Genomic DNA, 22,479 nt, shown 5'->3' with positions numbered 1-22,479 from the left:
TACACGATCAAGACTTTTACTTTCATTGGAAGGAAGTGCCGATGTCAGCCTATTAATCCTCCTATACGGCACAGTTTTGTTGCAACTGCATTTGCCCGATTATCCCAACTCAGGTGACCCGCAAAACGCACACCTAAGTGTCTTAGGCTATCCACAAAGACAGTATTCTCGGAGCCAAAACATAACTGGGACCTCAACGCAACTTACTTGCTCTTAGCCGTGATTACTCGTTTAGCATTGAACTCATTATTCTTCAGCTAATCTACACCTTATTACCATTCTTAAACAAAACAATTTTTTCACGATATAGAACTGCAAAACTGTCAGTGTTGGCCTAGGTGAGGATGCGCATAGATTTTCTGTTCTCGAAAGCGCTCGACTGCGCTGACAATAAAAAGATTGATTTCCTATCTAAGCTATATTTAACTGTTCTAAAACCGGTCGGGACGACAATTTCGATGCAATTTTTGACCATCACTTCACTGATCTTCAAGGGAGCCTATGTTTTCAACTGTATTTCTTTTTCTACGTACATTGTGCTAGTATACTCTAACTGTACTAAGGAACTCGAAGTTGAATAACCAGTAGGGTTTTTGAGCGGTTTCTTCATTCTTACGTACACGCATATGTCGAAATAATCGCTGGCTTTATTATTTTTCTCATTGTAACATATATTGCCCTTCTTGTCATATGATCCTACCGTGTACTAAATGGCCAATATTTCGCCGTGGGTATTCGCCAATGTCTGGAATAACCGCCACCATCATCATCATCATGCGTGCATGCACCGCAAAGACGACGGCAACCCGTTGTGCCACTGGCTCTCTTCCGGCTTCTCCGTTGGTGACAACTTGGCAAAAAAATGGGTGAGCTATCTCGTCCACGTCTATGTCTCGAGAACGCCGAGTAAACAATTTCTACGTGCTGAACTTCTGTGGCAGGCATTTTTAGTTTATTACCGCTAAACAGGGCACCACTGTAAGTTAAATGAGGCGTACAACTCCTGCGGGACCCGCCGTGGTTGCTCAGTGGTTATGGTGTTAGACTGCTGAGCACGAGGTCGCGGGATCGGACCCCGGCCATGGCGGCCGCATTTCGATGGGGGCGAAATGCGAAAACACCCGTGTACTTAGAATTATGTGCACGTTAAAGAACCGCAGGTGGGCGAAATTTTCGGAGTCCTCCACTACGGCGTGCATAATCAGAAAGCGGTTGCTGACGTAAAACGCCATAATTTAATTTTTATTATAACTCCTGCGGGGACGGTAGAGTATCCATCTTCAGTGCAAGAGGACCGAGATTCGAATCCCGGCGCCTCGCAATTCTCCCCCGGGAAATACAAAAAAAAAAACCGTGTGTTGAGAAAATTGCACAAACAGGCCTGGAGTGCGGCCTGATCCCGGTGACCAGAACCCGTAACGCACTCTCTCACCAGAGTAGGATTGGCCACCCTGGTGCAGTACTTGGCCACAACCTCCTATATGAATACAACAATCAAACCCCGGCCCTCAGTCCCCAGCAGCCGCGAAGCAACTGACCACGGCGGCGGTCAGATCTGTGACGCTGCAGAAGGTGCTAAGAATACCTGGCTCCGGACAGGCCGCCATTGGAATCTGAACCTGGAAACGTTTAACGTTAGAACGCAATCTAGTGAGGCGAGTCTAGCAGTGTTATTGGAAGAATTAGAGGGTAGTAAATGGGATATAATAGGGCTCAGTGAGGTTAGGAGGACAAAAGAAGCACATACAGTGCTAAAAAGCGGGCATGTACTGTGTTACCGGGGCTTAGCGGACAGACGAGAACTAGGAGTCGGATTCCTGATTAATAAGGAAATATCTGGTAACATACAGGAATTCTATAGCATTAACTAGAGGGTGGCAGGTCTTGTTGTGAAACTTAATAAGAGGTACAAATTGAAGGTGGTACAAGTCTATGCCCCTACATGCAGTCATGATGACCAGGAATACGAAAGCTTTTATGAAGACGTACAATCGGCAAAGGCTAAAGTCAATACAAAATACACTATACTGATGGGCGACTTCAATGCCAGGGTAGGAAAGAAGCAGGCTGGAGACAAGTCAGTGGGGGAATATGGCATAGGCTCTAGGAATAGTAGAGGAGAATTATTAGTAGAGTTTGCAGAACAGAATAATATGCTTATTTGAAGTAGTAGCGTAGCGCAAATAAAACCACAGACACAGGGAAGACAAACAAGGACAAATGCTACTCACAACTGTTTAATGGAAAAGAAGGATAGTGCATATATATATATATATATATATATATATATATATATATATATATACCGGCTTCCCTTCTGCTTGGTATGCGCATGCGTGACAAGTGGATTTATATATATGCACTATCCTTCCTTTCCATTAAACAGTTGTGAGTAGCGCTTGTCCTTGTCTGTCTTCCTTGTGTCTGTGGTTTTATTTGCGCTAAACTACTACTTCAAATATGGACGACCAACTAGCCCAACAGTCAACTCTTCTAGAATAGTATGCGGATAACGAATACATTTTTCCGCAAGCGGATTAGTCGAATGTGGACGTGGAGGAGCCCGAATGGTGAGACTAGAAATGAAATCGACTTCATACTCTGCGCGAACCCTGGCATCATACAAGATGTAGACGTGCTCGGCAAGGTACGCTGCAGTGACCATAGGATGGTAAGAACTCGTATTAGCCTAGACTTGAGGCGGGAACGGAAGAAACTGGTACACAAGAAGCCAATAAATGAGTTAGCGGTAAGAGGGAAACTAGAAGAATTCCGGATCAAGCTACAGAACAGGTATTCGGCTTTAACTCAGGAAGAGGAGCTTAGTGTTGAAGAAATGAACGACAATCTCATGGGCATCATTAAGGAGTGCGCAATAGAAGTCGGTGGTAACGCCGTTAGACAGGAAACCAGTAAGCTATCGCAGGAGACGAAAGATCTGATCAAGAAACGCCAATGTATGAAAGCCTCTAATCCTACAGGTAGAATAGAACTGGCAGAACTTTCTAAGTTAATAAACAAGCGTAAGACAGCGGACATCAGGAACTATAATATGGATAGAATTGAACGGGCTCTCAGGAACGGATGAAGCCTAAAAACAGTGAAGAAGAGACTAGGAATAGGCAAGAATCAGATGTGTGCGTTAAGAGACAAAGCCGGCAATATCGTTACTAATATGGATGAGATAGTTCAAGTGGCTGAGGAGTTCTATAGAGATTTACACAGTACCAGTGGCATCCACGACGATAGTGGAAGAGAGAATAGCCTAGAGGAATTCGGGATCCCACAGGTAACGCCAGAAGAAGTAAAGAAAGCCTTAGGAGCTATGCAAAGGGGGAAGGCAGCTGGGGAGAATCAGGTAACCGCAGATTTGTTGAAGGATGGTGGTCAGATTGTTCTAGAGAAACTGGCCACCCTGTGTACGCAATGCCTCATAACCTCGAGCGTACCGGAATCTTGAAGAACGCTAACATAATCCTAATCCATAAGAAAGGGGACTCCAAAGACTTGAAAAATTATAGACCGATCAGCTTACTGTCCGTTGCCTACAAAGTATTTACTAAGGTAATCGCAAATAGAATCAGGAACACCTTAGGCTTCTGTCAATCAAAGGACCAGGCAGGATACCGGAAAGGCTACTCAACAATAGACCATATTCACACTATCAATCAAGTATTAGAGAAATGTGCAGAATATAACCAACCCTTATATATAGCTTTCATTGATTACGAGAAAGCGTTTGATTCAGTCGAAACCTCAGCAGTCATGGAGGCATTTCGGAATCAGGGTGTAGATGAGCCATATGTAAAAATACTGGAAGATATCTATAGCGGCTCCACAGCCACCGTAGTCCTCCAGAAAGAAACAACAAAATCCCTATAAAGAAAGGCGTCAGACAGGGAGATACGATATCTCCAATGCTATTCACAGCATGTTTACAGGAGGTATTCAGAGGCCTGGAGTGGGAAAAATTGGGCATAAAAGTTGATGGAGAATACCTTAGCAACTTGCGATTCGCTGATGATATTGCCTTGCTTAGTAACTCAGGAGACCAATTGCAATGCATGCTCACTGACCTGGAGAGGCAAAGCAGAAGGGTGGGTCTGAAAATTAATCTGCAGAAAACTAAAGTATTGTTTAACAGTCTCGGAAGAGAACAGCAGTTTACGATAGGTAGCGAAGTACTGGAAGTGGTAAGGGAATACATCTACTTAGGGCAGGTAGTGACCACGGATCCTGATCATGAGACTGAAATAACCAGAAGAATAAGAATGGGTTGGGGTGCGTTTGGCAGGCATTCTCAAATCATGAACAGCAGGTTGCCACTATCCTTCAAAAGGAAAGTGTATAACAGGTGTGTGTTACCAGTACTCACATATGCGGCAGAAACCTGGAGGCTTACGAAAAGGGTTCTGCTGAAATTGAGGACGACGCAACGAGCTATGGAAAGAAGAATGATGGGTGTAACGTTAAGGGATAAGAAAAGAGCAGATTGGGTGAGGCAACAAACGCTGGTAAACGACATCTTAGTTGAAATCAAGAAAAAGAAATGGGCATGGGCCGGACATGTAATGAGGAGGGAAGATAACCGATGGTCACTAAGGGTTACGGACTGGATTCCAAGGGAAGGGAAGCGTAGCAGGGGGCGGCAGGAAGTTAGGTGGGCGGATGACATTAAGACGTTTGCAGGGACAACATGGCCACAATTAGTACATGACCGGCCTAGTTGGAGAAGTATGGGAGAGGCCTTTGCCCTGCAGTGGGCCTAACTAGGCTGATGATGATGATGATGATCATGATGGTGATGATGATGATGATGATGATGATGTGCCCAACGCATCTGGCAAGGTCAGTTTTCGGGATTCAGCGTAAACAAACAGGCTATTTTGCCGGCAACCAGTCGAAGCTGGATAACTGTACCATCCAGCATTTCCATAGTGTCCCTTGGTCGAACCGACGTCATTTGTCCCTAGTGTTCTTTGCTGGTTAGAGATGATTTAGCCTGCAAGCGAATGAAAATGCAGGCAAACGGAGGACAAAGGAGAGAGCCTGAAAGTACATTAAAGCCCACTGGGCAGGATCTTCAGGGCACCCAGAGGGCAACGAGGGGATCAAAGCTCGTACCAGGGTGGTCAGGTGGTTGGGGCTACACCGCAAAATAATTTACACCCTCAAAAGTGAACAAAGGTGTAAATCAGTCTATAACTCACACCCTTACACAATGAGGCACGCATGTACGCCCCAGAGTGGGTAAAGGTGATAGATATAAAATGGTTTATACTAGTACTCACTAATAGGGTGTACATAGTTTTACAACTTACGGAGGCCTAAGCGCGCGTGAGAGCGTTCGTAAAAGAAGTCGGTCGTCTGCTCTTCTAGACAGTCGATCTCATACATAACCTGCATGTGGAGATCTCGGCGAGCCTTCAAACCACTGGAAAGTGTGGGTTTCATTTTGTATCCCCGTCGCTCCTTTGTTGTCCCGGATGCAGCGACATTACTAAACAATGACACGCTGCTTACACTTAGTGCTTGCTCAAGTTTTCACTTTTCTCGCGCTGTCAGTGGTCAGAATCCACGCGTGCAATTTACGAAAACTGCCCATAAAATTTACTTCGAGCGATCTTGCTTACTGCCAAAAGAATAGCCAGAGCAATAATCAAAACTTCAACATTTCCATAGATTCTAGAGGAAATGTGGGAAACACATTCCCTGTACTAAACAAGGCGTCTTAGCATTTATTTACTTTTGCCCATCTTTAAACATTAAATATTTAACTGCCTCTCAGAGCAGCATGATTAAAGCGGTGCAAAATGCGAGGCATATCTTTGTAATCTCATTAGCATTCTAAGCCTTATTCAGCTACTTTACGCCCTTCGTCCATGTCACGTAAGTTGTCTAATAGATTGGGCCACTAGGTATCTGCCGTGCAGGCAGCACGAGTCGCGGGAACTGCCTTCTGGCTGCTGCCTGGCACAGTAGACAACTTGAGTTACCGAGTATGGGGGCCGCCCGGACAGACGACTTGCGCTTCCTAATTACATTATTGCTGCCATCGCTGCCAATAGTGAATTTCCCGTCACCAAATTACATATACGCCACTTACCACACGAATTAACGTGCAAAAGCATTTCCAAAGAATGAACAGTGCCTAAAATTGTGGCAAGGCACCAAGGCAACCAGTGGGCAAGCTCTCCCAAGTAACAAATGACCTAATAAGAAAACGAGAGAAATGAAAGTGTCCAACTCAAGAGATAGAATATAATTCGCTGAAGTGTCAAAACTGGTCAACGAGGCGAAAGTAAGGGATATTCGAAACTATAGCGCGGGAAAGCCTGAAGAAGCCGTGAAAAATGGACGCAGCCTGAAATCGGCGAGAAAGAAACTTCGCATAGGACAAATCAGTATGTATGCACTGCAAGAGAAGCAGCGTAATATCATCAGGAATCTCGAAGATATAGTAAATGAAGTGGAAAAATTTTATACTGACCTGTACAGTACCCAAAGCAGCCACGATACCACCATTCAAAGTAGTAAAGAACAGGTTTCAGAGGCTCCTTCTATAACTGGCCATGAAGTTACAAGGACCTTGCAAGACATGATACGAGGAACAGCGGAAGGACAAGATGGAATAGCAGTCGATTTAATCAAAGATGGAGGAGACATAATGCTTGAAAAACTGGCGGCTCTTTATACGAAGTGTCTATCGACTGCAGGGGTCCCAGAAAACTGGAAGAATGCAAACATTATACCAATCCACAAAAAGGGAGACATTAAAGAATTGAAAACCATTATATGCCCATTAGCTTACTCCCAGTATTATACAAAATATTTACTAAAATAATCTCCAATAAGGGCAACACTGGACTTCAGTCAACCAAGGGAACAGGCTGGCTTCAGAGAGGGATACTCTACAGTGGATCAAATCCATGCCATCAATCAGGTTATCGACAAATCCGCAAAGTGCAATAAGCCTCTATATATGGATTCCATAGATTACGAAAATGCATTTCATTCAGTAGAGATACTAGCAGTCATAGAGGCATTACGTAATCAAGGAGTTCAGAATGATTACGTAAATACTTTGGACAATATCTACACAGGTTCTACAGCTACCTTAATTCTACTTAAAAAAAGCAGGAAGATGCCTATAAAGAAAGGGGTGAGACAGGGAGCCACAATCTCTCCAATGCTATTCACTGCTTGCTTCGGGAAGTATTCAAGCTATTAAACTGGGAAGGCTTAGGAGTAGAGATCGACGGCGAATATCTCAGCAACCTTCGATTTGCAGATGACCTTGTCCTATTCAGCAACACTAGGGATGACTTACAACAGATGACTGAGGATCTTAACAGATAGAGTGTGAGAGTGGGGTTGAAGATTAATATGCAGAAGATAAATATAATGATAAATAGCCGGGCAAAGGAACAAGAGTTAAGGATTGCCAGTCGGCCTCTAGATTCCGTGAAGGAGTACGTTTACCTAGGTCAATTAATCACAGGGAACCCCGATCATGAGAAAGAAATTCATAGAAGAATAAAAGTGGCTTGGATCGCATACGGCAGACATTGCCAGCTCCTGATAGGAAGCTTACCATTATCATTGAAAAGGAAGGTGTACAATCAGTGCATTTTACCATTGTTGACATATAGGGCAGACACTTGGAAACTAACAAAGAAGCATGAGAACAAGTTAAGGACCACGCAAAGAGCGATGGAACGAAAATTGCTAGACATAACGTTAAGAGACAGAGAGAAAGCGGTTTGGATCAGAGAGCAAACGGGTGTAGACGATATTCTGATTGGCATCAAGAGGAAAAAACGGAGCTGGGCAGGTTATGTAATGCGCTGGTTAGCTAACCGTTGGACCATTAGGGTTACAGAATGGGTACGAAGAGAAGTAAAATGCAATAGAGGACGAAATAAGACTAGGGGGAGCGATAAAATTCGGAAATTCGCGGGCGCAAGTTGGAATCGGTTGGCACAGGGCAGGGGTAATTGGAGATCGCAGGGAGGGGCTTTCGACCTGCAGCGGACACAAAACAGGCTGCTGATGTCGTTGCTGCTGCTGATGATGACGATGGAAATTGTCTTTGCCATCCGCTTCATCTATAGAGTTGTAAAAGATAAAATGCACCAAGCAGTGTTCCTCGCACTTGTTTCTCGCTGGCGAAGCAGTTGTGTTGAACCCTTAGAGCAACATTCCTCTGCCTGTTATCAAAGCTAGCGAGGACGTCCACTGGGAACTGATGTTCAAGGGAAAAGCAGACGAAGCAATAAACTATGGTTGAAAACGGCATATTCCAGGTTGGAGCGATCGAATAGACAAAATAATACTTGCCTTCGTCAGGGATCTGCCAAGAGGTGTCCTGTATTTTTCCTTCAAGTCTATGCTCTTGACACATTCAGGACTCTGTCGCAGTCCTTGCAGTTCACGACAGAGCTCGTCTCCTCCTCTGTTCTTTCACATTTTTAAATAATAGTAATCAGCGATTCGCGGCCTTTCGGCGGAACGTTGCTGGAGCAGCGAGTGGCTGCTGACGCCCGTCTGCTCTCGATCCAGAAGGCGTCCAATGGCGGCGCTCCTGGTGCGCAGGCTGCTCGCTGTAAAAGGTCTACAAATTTTTGATGAAAGAGAAAGAGATGACTGTTACGCCACGGTGTTAACGAATATGCAGTTCGTGACCTAGAAGTACACCAAGTGCGCAACTTTGTGGACAGGAAAGGTACACAAGATAGATGTCGATTATTGTTTGAGGTCAAGATACGCCCCGAAAGGCGAATTACTACTTTTATGAGAGTGTGCTGCTTGATTATGATATAGTGATTGCCCTCGAGCTTTTCCTTTATATTTTTTAATGAATATAAGCTTCAAAATTGTGATGGTAAGCTTCCACCTAGTATTGTTTTCCTTGGCGTACACATTACAGCGCTGTGGCACGAATACCAAGCTATTAACGAAAGGATTTCGCTCAAGGGCTATTTTATTTATTTATTTACTAATTTATTCATTTATTCATTTATTTCTCTATCAAAAATGCCCTTACAAGCCTCGCACGAGGTATGCGGTAAGGGGGGCGTCACGAAAGACTAGCAGAGTATATATGTTGGGCATAAAACAAAGCATAATATATATGCATTATTAGCAGACAGTATAAAAATGTATGCACATCTTATGCATACATTAAATCATTGCGCAAAAATAATAGGACCTGTAGTGCACATATCAGAGAAACGACAAAAGATACAATTGTTCTCGTAAACAACGCAAAATAGATAGCCGCTCTAATGTCATTGGGCAAAAAATATAATAATAATAACTGAAATAATGAGCGCAAAAGTAAAACAGCACAAAGAACCCGTATAAAGGGAAAACGAAAGAAAATGCCTCATGCATCATGCAGCATGTCTCTCGAGTACGTCGCTTTGTGTTCCGGCGTGTCCTGTTTATTTCCACTGCGCAACCTTAGTAATAGGCAGGCCGTGGCATAGAAGGTGCGGGTGCAAGAGGATGTACCTATACGCAAGTAAAGTCGTCTTTGTTGGCGTATACAGATGCACAATGCGCCTGCGGGCTCCCGTTCCGGGATCATGTGTGCATTCAGCTCCAAATTTAAATAGAAAGAACCTTATGGCAGCCGCTACTTGCGATCTACAGGCATCTATAGACATCTGCCCCGTTCACACCCATTTCGAGCTTCGGTGGCTTGAGATAAACCACGCAACGCAGCAGAACACAGCCGAAAGCATTGTGCAGCCCTAGTCGCAAATATGCTAATAAACATCGCCTCTGCCTCTTTCACAAGTTGTAGTTCCGTGCACGTTATCGTAACCACGAGATGCACAAAGCATCGTTTCTTTTAAAATGAGTTCTTTTTTTAATGTCTAAATGTGTCAGACTCACAGAACCTGCATAGTGGAAGAAGTGTGTATTGAAGATTGCAAGAGACGAGAGAAATCTAATAAGCAAGAAAATGCAAGCAACTAATTAATAAGCTAATAATTAAAGGAACGAACTTATAAATCAAATATATGAAGTGCGCCTGAGAAACGCTTTTTTTTTTTTGCGGAAATCTACGTTCTGGCACGGGTAAGATGTTCCGTGTTACTGATCGCATAATACAGCTTGGCGGTCCTCATCTACCCAGATAAATGCATCCCGGAAATACAAGGGCCGCTTGTCTTACTACGTATACAAGGCCGCTTGCCTTACTACGTGTGTACCTCTGTCACGCGCCTATTCATTGGCTATATATGTAGTCACGTTTGTATTCCCCGCATTGTTGGTCCATAATTTATTCTTCTTTCGCACATGACAAGGTGAGACAGAGATGGGGTCGACCGTCGAGTCCACTGTGGAAGGTAAGTCCCAAAGACCACGTTTAGAAAGACGTGCCACGCTCGAAACATAGCACCTTCACTCTGAAAACGTTTGAGCTGTTACTGGTGCAATTTGGAAATTCATGCGCACAGAAAGACGAACAAATGTCTGCTGCTTTTTTTCAGAATCATGGTCATTTTGATTTTTTTTGCACCTAATTAGGCATCATGTGCATCATATTTTACCCGCGGTAGGCATTCCGAAGTTTCGCGTATATGTCTAAAAACGAATTAAAGAATGACGACCATTCCACTCTGTGAAGATGGAATGCCAGCGAAAGCTGACAGTCAAAGCTCTCAAACGGGAAGCAAAGTGCTTTCGCTGCCATTCCATTTTCACAGAGTGGAATGGTTGCCCGGGCTGGAGATTGTCGTTTTCGTTCAGCATCGCGGGAACGTTCTTCGTCGGTGGTCGTTTCGTGCCGGCGCCGTTTGCATTCTCGTTGCTGTACCCTCGGGCGCTCCTCGTACGCATGTTGTTCTTCGAGTGCACGAACTATACGTGTCTGCCCCATCGATAACGCAGCTGTTTCTAGCGCCGATACCTCTCCTTCTTATATACTGCGATAACCTTGACGTCACGGTATTTTTCACGGGGAACCGTTCTAATCGGCTCCGCATTCTCACATCTGCGCTGCCGCGCTACACCCGTATGGGTTTGTTACAAATCGCTAAGTCCGTTTCTGTTGCCCGACGCCAAAGAAACAACGGAAGGTTAGTCATATACAGCTTTCGCAGTGAAAAAGAAGTGTAAAATTGCTCAAGGTGTACCTGAAGGAGATGTAGTACTGACCAATCCTACTTCCTCAGCGCCTACACCGAGCAGCGAGCGACCCGCCGTGGTTGCTCAGTGGATATGGTGTTGGGCTGCTGAGCACGAGGTCGCGGGATCGAATCCCGGCCATGGCGGCTGTGCTTAGATGGGGGCGAAAACACCCGTGTACTTAGATTTAGGTGCACGTTAAAGAACACCAGGTGTTCGAAATTTCCGGACTCCTCCACTACGGCATGCCTCACAATCAGAAAGTGGTTTTGGCACGTAAAACCCATTTTTTTTTTACACTGAACAGCGCTACTGCCTTATTTCGTTACTTGAAGAAAAACTGGCTGTCGCTTAGCTAAGGTTAAGCCCAGGATGCGAAGCATACTAGCCTTTATTTTAACGCGACAGCGTTAAGGAGCTCGTGTCACAGAAAAGCCGGTGTCTTTGGCTCAGGCGTGCGGCGCTTGCTCAGGCGCACATTTCGTTGTCGCGCCGAACGCTGCGTTGCTCGACGCTCACCGCGTCTGATGCGGGGCGCTTAGTCGCTGCGCCGTAGCAAAGCCACCTAGAAACAGTCTGTGTAGCACGCCGCAACCTTCGCTTCTCATTCCAACGAGCAGCTCTGTCTCCAGGAGGTATCTCACTTCGTGAGTGTCTAGCAGAGGCAAGCAAAGCTGGTTATATACCGCCGCGATGCCGCGAGCGACAGCGCGAGTTGGAGCCCCGTTTCTGCTCTGTCGTGACGTCATGGTGTCACGTGGTCAGCCTTGAAGGCGACGCCGCGAGCGACGGCGCGAGTTGGAGCCCCGTTTCTCCTCTGTCGTGACGTCACGGTGTCACGTGATATTGAAGGCGACACCGCGGCGCCTGAGGAGCTGGGTTGAGCTCTAGTAATACGCTTCGCATAAAAAGAGCGCTACGAAGACGCGGACTAAAAGAAGACCATGTACGACGGACAAAGCGCTTTGGCCCTCGTACATGTTCTTCCTTTAATCCGCGTTTTCGTAGCGCTCTTCAAGTATGCAAAACCAACTCGCCCACATCAAGCTTCTGCTGCTTCAGGTTATTTCGTTAGGAATCACAATCGTGGCTGTACTTTCAATAGCTTCGATTTGTTAGCAAGGCTGTTCGTAGCATGCATGGCATGCATGGTAACATAGCATGCATGGTCATCTTTGTTACGCAACTCACAGTATTGAGCAGTGTTGCGAGCGGCTCGTAATACGGTCCCTGCTACTAGGATGTGGCCATTGCATACTCGCCATCCTCGAAGCCATACAGCCTGCTCTAAAGGTTTTTGTATTTTGATTTTAAAACGTGCTAACCTTCTCCCAACCATTAGAGCCAAACTGTCACGTGAGGGCGTAGCACCTTTCGGCTGATTACGTCAGGATGCCAAAGCGCACGCTTTCAGGACAGTTGCGAGCGGTAGCGAAAAGCAGGCTGTTCACTCTTGCTAGTGCAATGAAGCAGGTGCTCCCGCAGACTCAGAAACAGCCTAAAACGATATATGCATGGCGATGCTTTGAAAACTCTTGTTGTAATGGCCGGTGCTAGCAGGATGGACGGAAAATCATGGGGCCAACATGACAGCTTTTATGTTCTATGCAGCCCGACCCATTGGGTTCGAATACTGCCCTCAGTAAAGCGCATGGCATGGTTCTACTCGGGTGCAGTAATGGAAAGATCATTGAGGTTCAAGTCACGGCATATGGTAACACAGAGTTCCCAGCGGACTGCAAATGCGAGGCGTACCTTCTTCCATTCCTCGGTCACTAATGCGAAACGCTGAATGCCTGAGAAATTACGACAGTACCGCATCCTCACTTTTGCTAATATGGGAACTGGAGCTACCGAGTGGATAATTGACGAGTTTCGTAGCAAGCTCGGCCAAAAGAACTGCGGATGCCACGCCGACCTTTGACTCGGACTCGTGACACATTACAATGGCGAAACGCACTCTGCTGGTTTGTTTAGTTTCGTCAGTTGGTTATCGTTTAGCCAAATTAGCTGAGAAGCTAATTATTGAAATGCGCGGTTGTCTATCTACTGAGCTCCAGCCACGGGTATTTATGAAACAATATTCGAAATCTGCATCGACACGGCGTTTCGCAGAAGTTGCAGAGAATTAGGGGCGGCACTGGAGTACGCATGTTTGGTAACATACTAATTAGCTCGTTCGAATGTATTAGTTATGCGAATGCACTCTGAATAATAAGGACATTCCAATACTGATGCCGGTATAGATAAAACTTATACCTAAGAGAAAAGTCGCCTTAAGGATACATATGCGAATTACGTGCGACCTTAGAATCTATGGTATGATGGTAGATAGTCAGCTTTATTTATATAAGTCTTATGAGTTATCAGCCGTTTGTTGCTTTTTTCTGCCTTCATATTCTTACACCAAAATAAACATTCGTAGTACAACAGCGCTGCAGTTGCCCCCTTCGCGCTTTTTCCGATTTCTGGCTGTTGGCGAGTTTATGGCGCAGTAGCAAGGTCACTCTATCGAATATAATTAAGAAGAAACTTTTCAGAGAATGAAGAATCATTCTGCAGGCAATAAAGTCTACCAGAAATGCACGTTATATGCCTTAGTGTTCGTAATTTAAGGGGAAAAAAAAAATGTGGCTCTAGAAACTAGTCAACGAATTTGCAGGAATTCAGGGTAAAGCCATGTTGACGAAGTAATTCTCTACAACTTTTCTTGAACACAGCGTATTATAATCTTCCAAACCTTTCAGCTACCCGCCCTGGTTGCTCAGTGGCTATGGTGCTAGGCTGCTGAGCACGATGTCGCGGGATCGAATCCCGGCCACGGCGGCCGCATTTCGATGGGGGCGAAAAGTGAAAACACCCGTGTACTTAATTTAGGTGCTCCTTAAAGAACCCCAGGCAGTCGAAATTTCCGGAGTCCTCCACTACGGCGTGCCTCATAATCAGAAAGGGGTATTGGCACGTAAAACCACATAATTTATATTTTTACCTTTCAGCTGATGATCTGTTGATGCAACTGAGAGATAATTGCAAGGTCTTCACCCCTCTCCTTTTTAAAATGGCCATCAGGTTAGGCCAATCTCGACCGTTAATGCATGAATGAAATTAATTAGGAAACATTTTAATGTTTTAATCGTTTAAGATGTTGGACTACACATTGCAGCCATTTTTTTTTGTTTGCAATGAGCGTTCCAGATTTGACGAATACTTTTAAGAGGCAGACAATAGACGCGGCACAAAAGGAATGTCACACACACAGGGCAAGCGCCAGTCCTGTGTATGACCTTAACTTTGTGCCGTGTCTCTTGTTTGCGCCTTAAAAATATTTCTCAAATTTACACCGGCTAGGCCGACAGTAAGTTCGTCTAAGCGTTCCAGAATTAACTCATAACTCTAAGCTTCAGGTACAGTGGACTGGAAATGGAGGTTTGACACTTTCTAAACGATGAGGCATTGGTTACGTGCTGTAGTTACCACTCACGTGTTTCCATTTGTCTCTCACCTACAGCGTCTTCTTACACAAGCGAAAGTAAGTTATAGCTAGAGGTGTTGCCCACATTGGAAGAGACTGGTGCCGTCTCTGAATGACCGAAGCGCATTTGCATGATATGTTTTCTTCACTCCGTGAAAATCAAGGAAACGAAATTGCATCTCTCTGTCTAAAACAGCTTGTATGTGAAATTGTTAGAGCGGGGATTACAGTAAATTCTACATTGACTTTTGTTGACTTATGCTTTGCTATCCGTGCGCGTGTCAATATGCAAATTTTCATCACTGGACTTTTCGAAAATTGGGCCCTGTAAATTTCCGCAAAGTTATTTCTTGTACTTTCTAAAGAAGAAATAATTCTTTGGCAACGCTCCCATTTTCACTTTCTCTGCTATACAAAAGCCGTGCTTGTGAAATGTATTAATTGACGCCCTCAGCAATATCAAAATTCTTTTTCGCAATTGTTTTGTATAACTTTATGTGCTGACGAAGAAAGTCTATAGTTAGCTTAACCCCAGTTACAGCATGTCGCCGCTGGAGAGCACGCTCTCCCACTACTCCACACTCGGATTTTCTATTTTGTGGAATGCCTTATTCGTATTGCACTCCCATGTGATGTGATAAGGTGTGGGTATTGCGTCACACCACGGGCATGTGTCCCTGTATTGACCTGGGAACATTTTGTGTAGTTTATGTAAATTTGGGAAAGTTCCTGTCTGCAGCTTTCGCCAGTGAACTGCCTGTTGTTGAGTGAGTGTATTGTGAGGCGGGCGATATCTGATCCTCGTCCCTCTATGGTAATTTAGTATGTCAGAGTACGTTGGGATCACTGTCATGAAGTCCTCAGGATCTCTGTTTAGGCCCGCTCGGTTTGTATGCTCGCAAGCGATCCTATCGACCCTTTGGTTGCCCTCAATCTCAGTTTGCCCCGGTACCCAAAAGATGGTGTGTCCAATGTGTTTATTCTGTTGGCCAGCGCGGAGGAAGATTTGGAGCGCTTTTAGACCAATTCTGCCGTTAGTGTAGTTTCGACATGCTTACTTGGAGTCTGTTAGAATTATAAGGGATCTATTTGTGCGATAGCCCTCCACAGCTGCTAGAGCAACCGCCATTTCCTCTCCCTCGGTTACCGTACAATCCCATGCGGACGCGCAAGTGATTTCCCTATATAGTCCGAGCCTATTACTGTTCTTTTTCCCTTCGTTCTCGAGGATATACCGCGGCGACCGTGTATACCGTGTTCGCCTTGGTTGCTAGGTATTTTTCTACATACTTTGCCCTAGCGTTCCGCCTGGCTGTGTGTAAATTCGGGTTCATGTTTCTTGGCAGGGACCCTACTTTGATGGTACTGCGATACTCATCGGGTAGGTTTGCCGATCTTTGTTCTTCCCTCTCAATTTCTTTATGGCCCAGTTTCTTTTAGGAGCCCTCTGCCCGTGGTAGTCTGCTGGAGTCTGAGTAGATGCGACCCTAATTGTGCTTTTTTGAGCTCCTCGAACGTGTTGTGGAGTCCGAGGGCCAGCAGCTTCTCTGTCGAGGTGTTGGCCGGCAGGTGAAGCGCTGTTTTAAACGCTTTCCTTATGATGGCGTCGGGCTGGTCCCGTTCGCCTTTGTTTGTGTAGTAATATGGGCGGGCGTACGTAATCCGGCTGATTATGAGGCTCTTAACCAACTTGACTGTATCTTCCTCCTTCATGCCACTTCTTTTTTGCGAGACGCGGGTGATCATACGTGCCACGTGTGCCGTCGCTTGCTTGAGAATGTTTATGGTGTGTGTGCAGCATTGATTGCTCTGCACCCACATTCCCAGAATCCTGACGGCTTCATTTCTGGTATTTTTTGTCCTTCTAGGGTGACGCTCATTTGTTCTTCCGAGCGTTTTCCTCTTCTGACTCGCAGGAGCTCTGACTTCTCCGTCGAGCAGGCGAGGCCACTTTCCCTAACACATTCTTCAACGCATGTTGCTGCGGCTTGTAGTCGTTCTTCTTTTTGGCTGAGCGAGCCTTGGTTAGTTCAGATGGTGATATCGTCGGCATAAATTGCGTGATGTATGCCGTCGATCCCTTCCAGCTTCCGGGCTACCCCAATCATTGCAATGTTGAAAAGGATCGGTGAGATCACGGATCCCTGCGGGGTTCCTTTGTTAGGCGTGTGGAACTTGTCTGTACGCAGGTCTCCTAACCCCACCGTGGCTGTTCTGTTTGATAGGAGCGCTGTCACGTAGCCGTGGATTCTTCGTCCGCTGTTGAGATCGTCCAGTCCCTTGAGGATGGCCGCGTGGCTGACGTTGTCGAATGCTCCTTTGACATCGAGTGCCATTATTATGTTTTCTCCGTTGTAGGGGATGTTGCTTAAAACTCCCTCTTTAATTTGTAGTAGGACGTCTTGGGTTGATAATTTGGTGCGAAAGCCGAACATACTGTGGGGATACAGATCTTCATCTTCCATGTATTGTTGTAGCCTCCTTGTCACAATTCGCTCGTACAACTTGCCAAGGCACGAAGTGAGTGATATCGGCCGTAGGTTTTCTACTAGTAGTTTTTTCCCTCGCTTGGGGATCATAACTACTTCCGCATGTTTCCATTCCTCTGGCAGTGTCCCCGCTTCCCAATGTGTATTGAGGAAGTTCGTCAGGTTTGTGACCGCCTCATCACTTAGGTTGAGTATTAGTGCGTTCCTAATCTTGTGCGCACCGGCTGCTGTGTTCCGGGTCGATGCCTTAACTGCTGCGAAAACTTCCTCCCTGGTGATGGGTCTGTCTAGGTCGGGGTTTTCTTCGCCTCGGTATCTCTCCGTGTACGCTTCGGGTTTATCTTGCCCGTAGCACTTTACACGGACTTTTTCCAGTAGCTCTTCTTCTGTCCCTTCAAATTGGTGTACTAGTTTTTGGAGGGCCTTGTTACTCTCTGACTTGGTCTTGGTTGGGTCCATTAGAGCCTTGAGGATACGCCAGGTCTTTGCGGTGCTGAGGGTTCTATTCAGCGTGTCGCTAAACTTTTGCCAACTTTGTCGTGTGAGTTGGGCTGCGTATTACTCTGCCTCCTTGGTAACCTCTGCTATCTTCTTCTTTAGCTTCTTATTTAGTCGTTGTTTCTTCCACCTTTTTGTTAGTCCACGCGTTGCCTCCCATAGCCTGAGGAGTCGCGAGTCCACCTCCGGTGTTTGCTCTGACCTTTCGACCTCCTGGGTGTATTGTTGCTGTATTTCCTTAAGTTGTTTGCACCATTCCTCTATGGAGGTTATCGCCCCCTCCATGTGCTTGCATTCTTTGCGAAAAGCGTTCCAATCCGTTATTTTGGCTGTTGCTACCTTGCGCTTGATGTTCTCCGCTGACACTTGCGTTCTTATAATATAATGGTCGCTACCCAGGTTCTCCAGCAGGTTCTCCCACGTGGCTTGTCTAGCTCCCCTGACGTATGTCAGGTCTGGCCATGTGTCGGGACTAACGCTGTTGCCTAGGCGCGTTGGATGGTTTGCATCCGTTAAAACGGTGCAGCTTGCGATTTCTGCTGCGTCGCTAACTTGCGTTCCCTTCTTAGTGTCTTTTTGATATCCCCAGCTCTGCCCCCTGGCATTAAAGTCACCCATTATAAGCAGGGTGTTGGATTTCGCTAGCTTGCTGGCTCCTATGAAAAGTTTCTGAAAATCCCCGTCATTTTGTCCCGGCGGACTGTATAAGTTTATGATAAAAGTGCTTTTTTATTTTCCCTTTTTCTTTGGAATTATCTCTGTCACGATGTGTTCTATCCGCGTGTCCGGAATTTCATCGTGTGCTATGGCGACTAGTTGTTTACTAATTAAGGTGGCCGTGCGATCTTTTTCTTGGCACGTGTATCCCTTGAGTGTCGGCACGGTGTTTGTCTCCTGCAGCGCGATTATGTCAGGACGACTTAACTGTGAATTTATGAATTGCTGCAGCGGGCCTTGCTTTTTGCGGTAGCATCTGCAGTTCCACTGCCATATATCTAATGTGTTGTTTCTAGCCATGTTGGTTTATCCTTGGTTGTTGTTATACTTTGGTTTTCAGTGCCGAATCTTTTTTCGTGATAGAGTCTATCTCTAGCCTTATTTGTTATCTTTTGCGTATTTTGATTTTTTATGTAGTTGCGAAAGCTTTGATCTTGCATCGCGATCTTTTGTTGCATCAAATTCATTTGCTCCTGCATTTTTTGCATAAAGGATTGCATTTGCATTTCTATGGTTCCCTTTTCCGACTGATGTGGCTGTTGCTCCATAGCTGGAGGTGGAGTCTGCTGTCGCGGCAGGCTACCCGCCCTTTTCTGTCGCAGTTCCCTGATTAGTTATTTGACTCTCTCCTCTAGTTGTTCTGTTTTCTTCCTACTCTGCTCTAGTTCTCGCCTTAGAGCCTTGTTTTCTTCCCTTAGTTGTTTAAGTTCGTTGTCGTTATTGTTATTGTCCAAGTGCGGAAACCGTGATTTGGGAGGGCCTGCCCCCCAGCTTACCTTAACTCCGCCCTTCTTTTGTTGTTGTTGTGGTATTGGCTGCTGTTCCCACTGCCCTTTGGCTGCGGATGGTGGCCCCAGCGGTGGGAAGGAGCTGTCTCTGGAGTGGCTGCGGTCCCGGCTCCGCGTTTGGCTGCGGCCTCGGCTCCGCGAGCGGCTCTGCTCTCCTTCTGAGCTCAGCCACCTTGGACGGCGCCTACGGCTCCGGCTCCGCCCTCGGCTTTTCTGCGAGGCTCGTCCTCGCAGCTCGTCGATGTTCTTGAGGCGCATCCGGCAGTCCCGGGTACCGGCGGCGTGTTCGCCTCCGCATACCAGGCACTTTGGTTGGTACTGATGTCCTTCAACTGGGTTGTTTGCTCCGCACTGCCTTTAGGTTCTCGCTCCCGGCGTTGGGCAGACGCCCGAGCGGTGTCCATGCGTGCCGCATACGTAGCAAAACTGTCTGGTTGGTCTGTAGGGGTATGTCTTGTATTCTATTGCGCTGAAGATGACCCACTTGGGAATGATGGGGCCGTCGAAGGTGATTAGCGCCGTCTCCGACTTGCCCAGCATCCTTGCCGCCAGGATCTCCACCCCTTGAGTACGTAGTCGCAGCTTGGATTCGAGTATTTCAGATGGTAATCCTATCGGTAGTCCGTGGATGACCGCCCGCTTTACGTCGCCAGGCATCGCCACGTAAGCGTTTACTTCGTAATTGATGCCGCTGTATGGGAGGTACTTGATCTTCCTGATGACGTCCGCTACTTCTTCCTTGGAAGCAGTTGCGATGACGATGTTGGACCCTGGTCGGAGCCTGACCAGAAAGTCTTCTTCCTTGAATTTCATCCCGCAGGCCTCTATGATGGCTTGCGTTGCTTGATATGGTTTCATGTCCTTGATTTTCAGCCCCCCTTTGGGCCGGATGATCATCTTCGCGTCGTCCGTCGGTAGCGGTGGCAGCCTCTGCCTCGGCTGCCGCGGCGCTCCCACCTTTTGTTGTTGTTGCTGCAGCGCTCCCGTCACGCCGTCTTGCGTGACGCCGCTGCCAGCTGTGGCTGCCGGCGTCATGTTGTTATTGTTCCCCGTGGCTTGGGGTCCTCTCGTCTTCAAAATGACGTCGCTCTCTGTAGCGCGCTTGAGATTCTTTTTCTGGCGCCTGGAATGGTAGATTTGCCAGTTTTTTTCCCCGTCTTGCTGCCGGCTCGCCTCGCCCGTGGTGTCCTGCTGCATGAGGTCCTCTTCTGCGGCTCCGGTGCCCGCTTCCTCCGTGCTCGAGTTCGTGGTGCCGGGCGCCTCCTCCATATCTTGGCATTCTGCCGGGTTTTGGGCCGGCCCGGCCATAAAATTGCTTGTCACAGGGTTGGTAGCACCCCGGGGATCCATTTCGGTCGATGCCTTGTCGCTCCGACTTACTTGCTGCCCGCCTGGGTGTCGGGTGTGGCTAAGCCTAACGCGAGACTTAGCTCCCCGGCCACGTCGGAGATCTTCGAAGTCCGATAAAAAGTCCAAAAATGGGCCTACCGGCTCGAAGGTGGTATCCTCGTGGTTCTGACAATCAGGTGCGGTATGTTGTAGGTATGTTGTAGGTGCGAGGGAAAGCGTTCGAGTGTTAGCCTACAAGGGTGGAGGGGGTAGAGGCAAATGAGCGCGTCTCCAATTCTAGCCCAGCCGTTGCTGCGCGTGGCACAGCTGATAGCGGCTGCACTGGACCTCTCTTGAAGGTTATCAGCGGCGGCAGATACAAAGATTTCGTGAGACGAGATAACCTGTGGATTCGTGTGAGCTGTGTTGTCCATCGCTAGAGTTGGAGGCCGCGTCATCTCAATTTTTGGAGACGCGTTGAAGCTGTAGAGGCAGCACGAAGTGTTCGCTGACCGCTGCTGCCGTTCTTCATCACGTCAGAGTCCAGGCAGCGAGTGTCCGTGGTCATCGAGTGACATCTGTTCACGTCTGCCTGTACGACCATCGCACTATGGCCTGTGTAACGGACAATTTTTCCATCGCAGTTTCACTCTGAACGCGAAGCATCGATGCGATAGCAACTTAATCGACAGCTATGCGAAGTAAGATTATTTGTTTTTACGGTCGTATAAAATTATAAGCTATTGTTTACGAAGTTAATAAGCATGACGTCACGCGCGTACCGTGAACACAAGCACATCTCCGTTGATCGCAGAAACTCGCTCACCAAACACTGGAGTGTGGAAGCATGGCAGCAGCAGCGAGCGGATTTACCTTCGTGCTTCCTCGAGCTCTCGCAATAAAAAGAGATTGGAATAGTTTAACCTACTGTCACATGCTTGCAAATTTTGTTAATAAATGAACGTTTACTACAATTACCCATAACCTTATTTTGTGTAGCTGTGTCACTATATATATATATATATATATATATATATATATATATATATATATATATATATATATATATATATATATATATATATATATTTATATATATATATATATGTGTGTGTGTGTGTGTGTGTGTGTGTGTGTGTGTTCAATTTCTATTAGGGGAAGTAATTCTGTGCGTATCAGATAACGACGCACACGCTTTCCACTGCTGTTCCTGAAGTCGAACTGATTGCACGCAGGTACTGTGGGACCAGTGCAGTAAGTATAGCGGGTTTGCGCTCGTGCATCCTAACGTTCCCATTGCCCTGAAATCTTAGCAGCACGCAACGAAGGTCGGATGGCTGCCGTTATCTCCGTCGGCAGCCACAGCAAATCGTCGGCAGCCTTTTATATGTGCCATGAAATCCGGTCCTGTTAGCGGGCAGAAATCAAGAACGATGTTTTTCTACAGCGAAGCAGCGTACCTGACGGACTAGTATGAGTGAGTGCTACATGAGAGAAAAAGGAGCAATTACGCGCACTCTGATACACGTAAAATACCGCAGCACTTCCGCGAACACGAAATCGTTATCGGTAATACTAAGACAGAGCTGATTTTACGCGTAGGCGTAGATCGGCGAGCTGTGAAATCGGCGAGCTTACGTTTGAAGCCGCGAAGGAAGCGAGCTGCGGAGGAGGAAGGCGCCTGGAGGTGGAGGAGAGAGTTGGCAGGCTCGCGCCCTTTCTCTGTTTGCTTGGACGCCGCAGTGCTCACCATGCATGCTGCAAGATTTTAGGACGATCCCACCGCTGCCACCAGTTGTAAGATTTTGGGACGATCCCACCGCTGCCACCAGTTGTCAGGATTGGGGGCTCAATCCCATCGCTCGTAACTCGTTGTCAAGATTGGAGTCCGGCATGAATTCGAAGGTAGCTGGCCCATGCCGTCATCCAACTTATCCACGCTGAGGACGTTGATGAAGGGAAGGACTGCTTCTCATAGAGAACGAGGAATAAGGGTTTATTTATAGTATTTACATGCAGTTCATCAGTCTAGCATGACTGCTAG

At 46.6% G+C, this 22,479-nt stretch overlaps 1 protein-coding gene across 1 annotated transcript in view; it reads left to right on the top strand.

Annotated features, from left to right (window-relative positions):
* Positions 1-823: 823 nt before the first annotated feature.
* Positions 824-22,479, top strand: part of LOC135904973 (uncharacterized) — a 75,886-nt gene continuing 54,230 nt past the window's right edge. Inside the window, exons 1-4 of the mRNA XM_070541233.1 lie at positions 824-866; positions 10,320-10,361; positions 14,651-14,671; positions 21,671-21,689. The gene's annotated coding sequence lies outside the window, so the exon portion shown is untranslated. The remainder of the gene's footprint in view (positions 867-10,319; positions 10,362-14,650; positions 14,672-21,670; positions 21,690-22,479) is intronic.

The sequence above is a fragment of the Dermacentor albipictus genome, chromosome 6 (assembly GCF_038994185.2).
Source record: "Dermacentor albipictus isolate Rhodes 1998 colony chromosome 6, USDA_Dalb.pri_finalv2, whole genome shotgun sequence".
NCBI lineage: Eukaryota > Metazoa > Arthropoda > Arachnida > Ixodida > Ixodidae > Dermacentor > Dermacentor albipictus.
Note: the sequence above shows the minus strand (reverse complement) of the source record. Positions and strands in the feature narration are given on the sequence as shown.